Source organism: Cicer arietinum, chromosome 2, assembly GCF_000331145.2.
Source record: "Cicer arietinum cultivar CDC Frontier isolate Library 1 chromosome 2, Cicar.CDCFrontier_v2.0, whole genome shotgun sequence".
Classification (NCBI taxonomy): Eukaryota; Viridiplantae; Streptophyta; class Magnoliopsida; order Fabales; family Fabaceae; genus Cicer; species Cicer arietinum.
The window spans coordinates 16,051,743-16,059,907 of NC_021161.2; the positions used below are offsets into that span (position 1 = coordinate 16,051,743).

The window sequence follows — 8,165 nt, forward strand, 5'->3', positions numbered from 1 at the left end:
CTACAATTTGAAGAGATATTTTTGTATAGTTAATATTCTTGATAGTAGTTTAATAATATAAGAGAAAAAAAAGACATGCACTTTGATAATAAAATTGTGTTATACATATTACGTCACATCAATCTACCACACCTTACTTTAATTGTATGATATAGAAGAATAAGCGACTTCTATCCCATTAATTGTTAGTATAAAAAAATTTACGTTGATGATTCACAATTATTATTAAACTCATAATAAAATTGATAACTCTTATTAAATGTGAATGTAAAATTATTTTATATTGATACACATTTATTAAACTTATAACTTTATGCATTTGAGAATCATATTTATTTACTCATTTCATCTCATAAATTTTATTTTAACAAAAATAATTATCTCTTAAAGGACTACACGTTATATTCTTATATTTTATTAATAATTTTCTCTTTTCTTTGAATTTTTTTTCATATACCAACTTTTGTGAAGGTATTCAGTTTTTGTTTAATTTACAGTATTGAGTGATAATTGTTGTTTCTTAGTTACTAAGAAGATTAATAGTTGCACTCATTATTATTTTATCTAGTGAAATTATTTCATTGATTTGAAGGACTTGTGATTAAATTTTACTCTTAATTTTAATGGTTTACAACCTTAAAATTTGAGATATTTGATTTATAAGTTTTTACTATTTTATTATTATTATGGATATTAACTTGATATTTTTATTAATTGATGTAAATTTTTAAATTGCATGCTTGCCAATTTTTCACATGTAGACATCATCCTCCAAAACCACATAAATGCCATTTTATTATCCTTTTACAATGAGATATGTAAAGCCTAGGGAAGCACAACCAAAGAGCAAGTGGTCCAAAACTATTAAGTAGCATGCCAAAAGCAAACATGATTCATTGTTTCAAACCTTTTTTATAAGTAGGGAGTGTTTGTGGGGAGATTTTAGTTAAATCTGTTACTCAATTCAATCAAATGAATTTAATTTGAATTGGGTAAAACATTCGGTGATGAGTTGAATAGTGTATTCAATCAAATGTTATATAATATTTTTTTTTTATTCACAATAAAATCATCTGATTGAATATTTGTTGAGATAATATTAAATTTAGAATATGAAACTATTTTATTAAGTAAAAAAATTTATTTTGAAGTAAACTTTTTTATTTTGAAGTCCTTTTATTACATAAAAATATTTGTTTTTTTTATAAAGACCTAAAATGATAGCCTGAAGGACTCTTACCTTGGACCGACTCTACGAGTGCATGAGACATAATTTTAAAAAAATTCTAAAAAATATATAATAATAAGACTATCTCTTTGATGACAAATTCTACTCACACCAAATTCCACAATTTAATATTTTAAAACTTAAATTTAATTGAAAAACTTTTATATCATTACATAAACGTCTTCTAATGTGTTTGGAAAGGTTAAATATCACGACAATAATTCAAGTTTATGCAAATGATACAATTAATAGCTTCACATTTTCCGTATGTTTGGAGGTTCTAACCTCATTACCGAACATATGCTTAATTTATATTCACAAAATTTAAAAAATCACAATTTTTTAACGGATTAGATTCATGGGTTGGAAAAAAATTATTACTATAACCAAACTACTTTGGGTTTGATTAATAGATTGATTTGGGTTGATCTCACACTTGAATAGATTTGGATAAAATATGGATTGAATTAGTTTAGATGAACTTGTTCAACAGATCAACGGAACACGTTAGCACCATTGCTTTTAGAAACTCATGTCTACCATTCATTATCTAAACCATGTCACGTATCCATTCTGCAAATATCCTTCAAGAACAAGGATATGGAAGATGATTCACTTAGGCTACACAAATTTGGATACCTAATCACCATTGTTTCATATTTTCTTCTAAATCCTCCTTCTAGAGATAGTAACTATTAGTTGGTAATCCCTCCCTCTAGAAGGAGGGATTACCAACTAATAGTTACTATCTTCATTTGACTAACGCTAATATTCTAACTCCTTTAGATATTTCACACCTACTCAACCTTCCATTTTGAGTCAAAGATTTCAAATTGCATATCATATCATGTGATGTGACCGCAATATTTTGGAGTATTTATAACTGCATGAATCATAATTATGGTGTGATTGTAATTACAGAAGAAAGAAAACATGTATGTCTATGGCACAACATAGTGAACGCATCAAGTGCATGAGATTGCATTAGGCTGCATCAGACTATTGCACACACATAATTTTTTATCTCCTTTTTATTTTATAGCATTAATTTAAATTGTATTTTAAATGATTATTAGAGTAAAAGAAAGGGAAGTAGAGTTGTACTGTGTGTGTGTTGTGTGAGATTTTAAAGATAAAATAGTAGAAGATATTTAACACATATGATAAGTAATAATATTTGATACTAATAAAATATAAATTTAGTCTTCAGTAAGACATAGTTCAACTGACGAATGTTAATATTGTTAGGTTGAATATCATGTCTCAAATTAGAACCCGCGACCTCGTAGTTGTGTACGAGTAAGAACATTTTATAACACCACAACCTTATATGTGTAAACTATTATCAATTTGTCCTCATTATTACTTGGAAAAGTTACAAAAACCTCCTTAATGTTTATTAAAATGTTAGTTATCCCCCTTCCGTTTTTTAATTGAGCACAAATCTCCCATACTTAACCTTTTAGATAATAAATATCTCCTTTACAATTTAATATCGTTCATGGTCAGTTAAAATATCAATCACAACTCACAAACATCTCCTACTAATTTTTTAACAAGACACAAATCTTGTCTATTTAATTTTTCAAGTACACATATCCCAGTTCCAACTTCATAGACTTCACAACACCCTAATTTGACGATAGTTATTATTTTCCATTTGTGAGTTCTCTACTGAAATATATAATCACAAAAGAAAGATGTTAGAAAAAAAAATTATGATTAGCCATAAAAATTAGTCGCACCAAAATTTTTACTTCCCAACAAAAGGGAAAATTATCATAATCAAGAAAACAAAAAATAAGACAAAATTTATCTAATTCTAATAAAAAAAAAAAAAGTGTTTCATAGTTATACATATTACACATAAATTTAGGCGAAGAAAAGAAACAGTAAAAGAGAAAAAACCATATGTGTTTAAACTTGTATGGACAGAGTGTGTCTACGAATGTGAATTAGTTTTGGCCGCTTCTCCGCAAAATGAAAAAGCATTGTGTTAATTTTTTTTATAAAAATAAGAAAGTGTAATGACAGATTAATGGATTGTAACAATAGGGTAGGTGACTGATGTTTTGAAAAATAAATGGGTGCTAGTTGTATTAAGACAGACCTCAAGAGAGGTAATTATAATTTCCCCTTATTACTATTATTGTTATCGCTAAAATAAGGGGAAATTATAGTTCCAAAGAAATATATGTAAAAATAAGTGGATGGTAGTATAATTCATCAGAAAATTTAAATGATAGATAATTATTTAATATTAATACTTTTAGAATGTTAGTAATATAATAATGAGATTCTCTTTAGAAGAAATTTTACAATTAATATAGTAATAGGGATTTTTTGATGTAAAAGTAGAAACTAAGAAAAATTAGAATACCCTATTTATGATTGTATCCCTTAGTCTTCCATCAGAGAGAAAGCAATGAAAAAACTTTCATTAAAAGAACCAAAAACCAACCCCCATGACACACGACAACTTACCTTCATTCACCTCAAAACACAGAAAAATCCAATTCATATTCAACAAAGCCAAATAAACTAAAACACATTTAAAAAATGTTGCTAAAACACAGAAAAATGTTGCCAAAGAGAATAGACAACATTTTTCGCGCGTCTCATATGCGAGCGTTGCCTGTTATCTTTGGCAACATTTTTCTCGCATTTTTGGGCACACTATTTATAAATGTTGCCTAAACCATGAGAATAGGGAACAATTTTTCAACGCATCTAAGACAACATTTTTCAAGTGTTGTCATATCTGACAACAATTGATAAATGTTGCCTTAAAACGATACAATGAGAACATTGATAAAATGTTGCTAGAACTTATAGGCAACAATTTTAAACTGTATTCATATATGCAAAATAAATTTTCATTTTTCTATTATTTTAACTCAAATCAATTAGACATTTTGTCATTATTTTATAATAATAAATTATTGTGTATATAATAAATTTAATTACATACACAAACTAACATAATGCAAATTTAACACAAATTATTAACAAAGTTGTATTCAAATAAATGGTAGTTTGCAAATAAATTTTAATACTTAAAGTACTAAGTCTAGCAAAATATATAGTTTGTTGAAGTTTTGATGCTTCAATCAAGTATATGCCTAGTAAAAAAACATCATCCAAAAAAGCATAATCTAAAATCATCATCTAGATCATTCAAGTGTGTCTTCTTCATTTAGCATCTACATTGTCCTCTTCAAATTTGCCATCTATGTCATCCTCTTCAAATTCATCGTCTTCATCGTCAACTTGAAATAATTTATCATCATCTTCATTGTTACCTTGGTGATAATAAAATAAAATAAAAGAGTTGTGAAAGAATGTACAATACCATCCTTGTATATATAAAAATAAAAGAGCTAAAAATCCAATTCATATTCAACAAAGCCAAATAAGCTAAGTCCTAAACTTACCAAAAGAGGAATGATAGCAAATGCAATGCTCTGAACTAAGGTTCTCTTCCAGTTAGTGGAATTACTGAATCTTGATTTCCACTAAAGAAATAATAACGCAGATGATTATGTTAATTTAGCACTAAAAACATGTGTATATGAAGCCTCAAGTTCAATCCATAAATAAATCAAAATGAGAATGAGAACTCTAGATACCTGTAAATTAGAGCTCTAACTCCAGATTTTATCAATGATCCAACAGTAGGAAGTGTTGGCACTTCCAAGTTAAGCACATCATAGTCCAAAATGCTGTTACCAACAAAACAAAAACCAATGATTACATGTATTGGTTAAAAACCATTATTAGCCTAATAGAACTCTAACTCCAGGTTTTGATGTCTCTTCAACCTCAAACGAGGCCTTATCAACCACATTCAATCACAATTCTATGTCATATTAAAGATTTCAACCACAACTGCAACTTAAAACCGTGAATTAGGCCATATCAACCATATTTAATCATGATTCTACGCAATACTAAGAATTCCGACTGCAACTGTAATTTAAAACCTCGAGAATGACTTACTTGCTACAAACATCCTACTTGCGAACTCCGACAAGCTTCACATGAAGTGCCTCTGGCACATCTCTCCGGTTTAAGTAGTTTGTAACCTTATCATCCACACATACATCAATCCTCTCATTTGCTTGCTACAACGACACACAATACAACAAATCTAAATGAATAAGTTGCTAAACTCAAAAATCCAAAATCCAATACAAGCAAAAATAGAGTCCAAAATCCAAAGATAACAAAATCAATTCTCACCATAGTAACAATCACTTCATTACTTCCATATTATCTTGAAATCCAATACAAGCAATATAAAACCATGTTTCAACTTACAAAATGTTTTGTTTTCATAGGGAAAAATACATTTTCACTATTTTCTAGCACAATCAAAAACCAAAAAGAAAATCAAAGCACAAGTAACAACATCATCACTTGAGATACATGTTGAAAAAGAGGTAACTATAGACTCAAATGAAATGATAAACAAAAACGTAAACAAAAATTCAATATCTATTAGTTGTGTTTACTTTTATCTCAAAATTGGTACCAAATGATGAACCAAAACCATAAATGTAATACCTAATTCAGAATCAATTCAGTTGATTGTTACTGATAGATAAAAAACAAAAACCCTAAAACGAAAAATATTTTCATAAGCATAAACGAAAAAAGTACCATTGGCAAAATCGTGGTGTGCTGAGAAGAAGATTATGAGAGAGAAGGTTAATATAAGCTGAAGGATGGGAATGGAAAAGGGAAAGATTGTGTGAGAAGATGGAGATAGACTTTGTGGTGGGAAAAAGAAGGAGGAAGAGAAAGAATGAAAGGATTGTGAACGAATATAGAATCGGATGCCGCTGTCGTATGAATGTTCTCTTTGAATGGGGATGTCGCCGGCGTTGCAGATTGTGAACAGAGAAAGAAGGAGATGAGTTGCATAACTCAGCTTGAAGGAGAGGTCATTTAGGGATTGAAAGGGTTTCTATTTTCCCTGATTTTATTTTCGTTCCCTTTCTTCTTCTTTTTTATTTATGAAGACTTGTTCCCTTTCTTTTAATAATAATAATAATAATAATAATAATAATAATAATAATAATAATAATAATAATAATAATAATAATAATAATAACAATAATAATAATAATAATAATAATAATAATAATAATAATAATAACAATAATAATAATAATAATAATAATAGTAATAATAATAATAATAATAATAATAATAATAATAATAATAATTAATAAGAATACATTTGTTTTGTTTACAAGTTTATATATTTTTGTTTTAAATTTTAATAAAAAAATAATATTTAAAAGTGTATTTAAAAGAATTCACCCCACAAATAATATTTAATATATAGTTTGTTGAATAGCTTTGTTTTAAATTTTTTAAGCAATATTTTAAAAATGTAGTCTTTTGTTCAAATAAATGTAACAATTGAAAACTGTTCCTAAAAAAACCTAAGGGGACAATTATCATATATTGCCAAAAGGCTATCACAGAGATGTTTCAAAATTGTTCCCATAAATACTTTAGGGAACGTTTATACGGTGTTGCAACAATAACGATGACAACAGATATAAAATGTTGCCTTATCCACTTTTAGGCAACACTTTATACATGTTGCTTGAAAAACTGTTGCTAGAGACTACATTTGTTGTAGTGCAATAAGGAGTCATGCAACTTTGCCTTCTTCTAACTTCATTTCATCACTTAGTAAAAAAAGAAAAAGAAAAAAGAGAGCCGATAGAAATAAAAAAGAGACAAGGGAAATTGTGAGAGAGGAAGAAGGAGTGAAGGATGAGGAGAACAAAGAAAAATGGCAACAAGAAAACAAGAAGGGATAGAAGATTAGGGGTTTAACTATGGAAAAATAAAAGAGAAAGAATGAGTTAACTTTGGGGGTTAGGGTTCTTGTATGTTTGAAAAGAAAACATAAAGATCAACAATGATAAATTTCATCTCCTTTGTTATAAGTGATTATTAATAATGCATGTTAGTGTTTGTGTTAACTACTATGAAGAGTTGTTTTATTATGATTGTTGAGTATTGTTGTTGAGTTGGTGATGATAAGAGATGATAATTGTTTAATATTGGTTATTAATTAGTTTTGATGCTAAATTTTGAATGTTATATACTTGGTTGAGTAAATGTTCTTGAGAATATAAAGCTTGAAATAAAAATGGTATAATGATGTTCCTAACCCCGTGTAGATATATATACCTTTGATATTATGTTCATAACTTTCTCTATAAATATTGTTAGGAGAAAAACTTAAGTTTGTATTTGATTCTTTTCTCTTCTACTTTTATGTTAGAGTGTTGTGAGTTGTAATTTAAATATTTGCTTTGGAGAGTGTGAATATTTGAGGCCATGAGGTGGTTACAAAGTAGGGACACATGGAATACACTATAATGGTTCAAAAGAAAATGAGGCATCATAATTTGAATACATGACTCAACGATTTGATATTGTTAAATAAAACGAGATATAAGTTTTCACATTTTTAATGTCTGACCAACTTCAATGGTTGAAGTAACTCTTATAAATACATAATCACCTTTCATAATTTATTTGCTACTATCATGGTAGATATTTATCTTCTTAGCGCGACCGTTATATTTTCTTGTCTAATTTTCATTTTTTTGGTAGTCTGGTGAACCATATTAGTCCCAAAACCAATTGAACCAACACAAGGGACTTCTACATCTCTTACCGTACAAGGCTTCAAAAAAGGCCATCACAATACTGGACTAAAACTATCATTGTAAGTTAGCTCTATCGAAGATAAAAAATTATCCCAACATCCAATCTGCTCTAGCACGAATGCTATCAGCTAGTCCTCTTAAGATTTATAAGGTCATATGCATTGAATAATAAATTAGAGAAATAATATTTTAGTTAAATTAGATTTAACTAAAATATAGATGAGATTGAACTTGTT

General features: G+C 28.0%; 1 long non-coding RNA gene across 1 annotated transcript; it reads right to left on the minus strand.

Moving 5' to 3' along the window:
- Nucleotides 1–4,219: 4,219 nt before the first annotated feature.
- LOC101514090 (uncharacterized) lies at nucleotides 4,220–6,241 on the minus strand. The gene is made up of 5 exons (XR_001143349.3): nucleotides 5,891–6,241; nucleotides 5,228–5,352; nucleotides 4,858–4,950; nucleotides 4,663–4,743; nucleotides 4,220–4,530 (listed from the first exon to the last, which is right to left on the minus strand). It is a non-coding gene; the product is annotated as an uncharacterized lncRNA (long non-coding RNA).
- Between the last annotated feature and the right edge of the window lie 1,924 nt (nucleotides 6,242–8,165).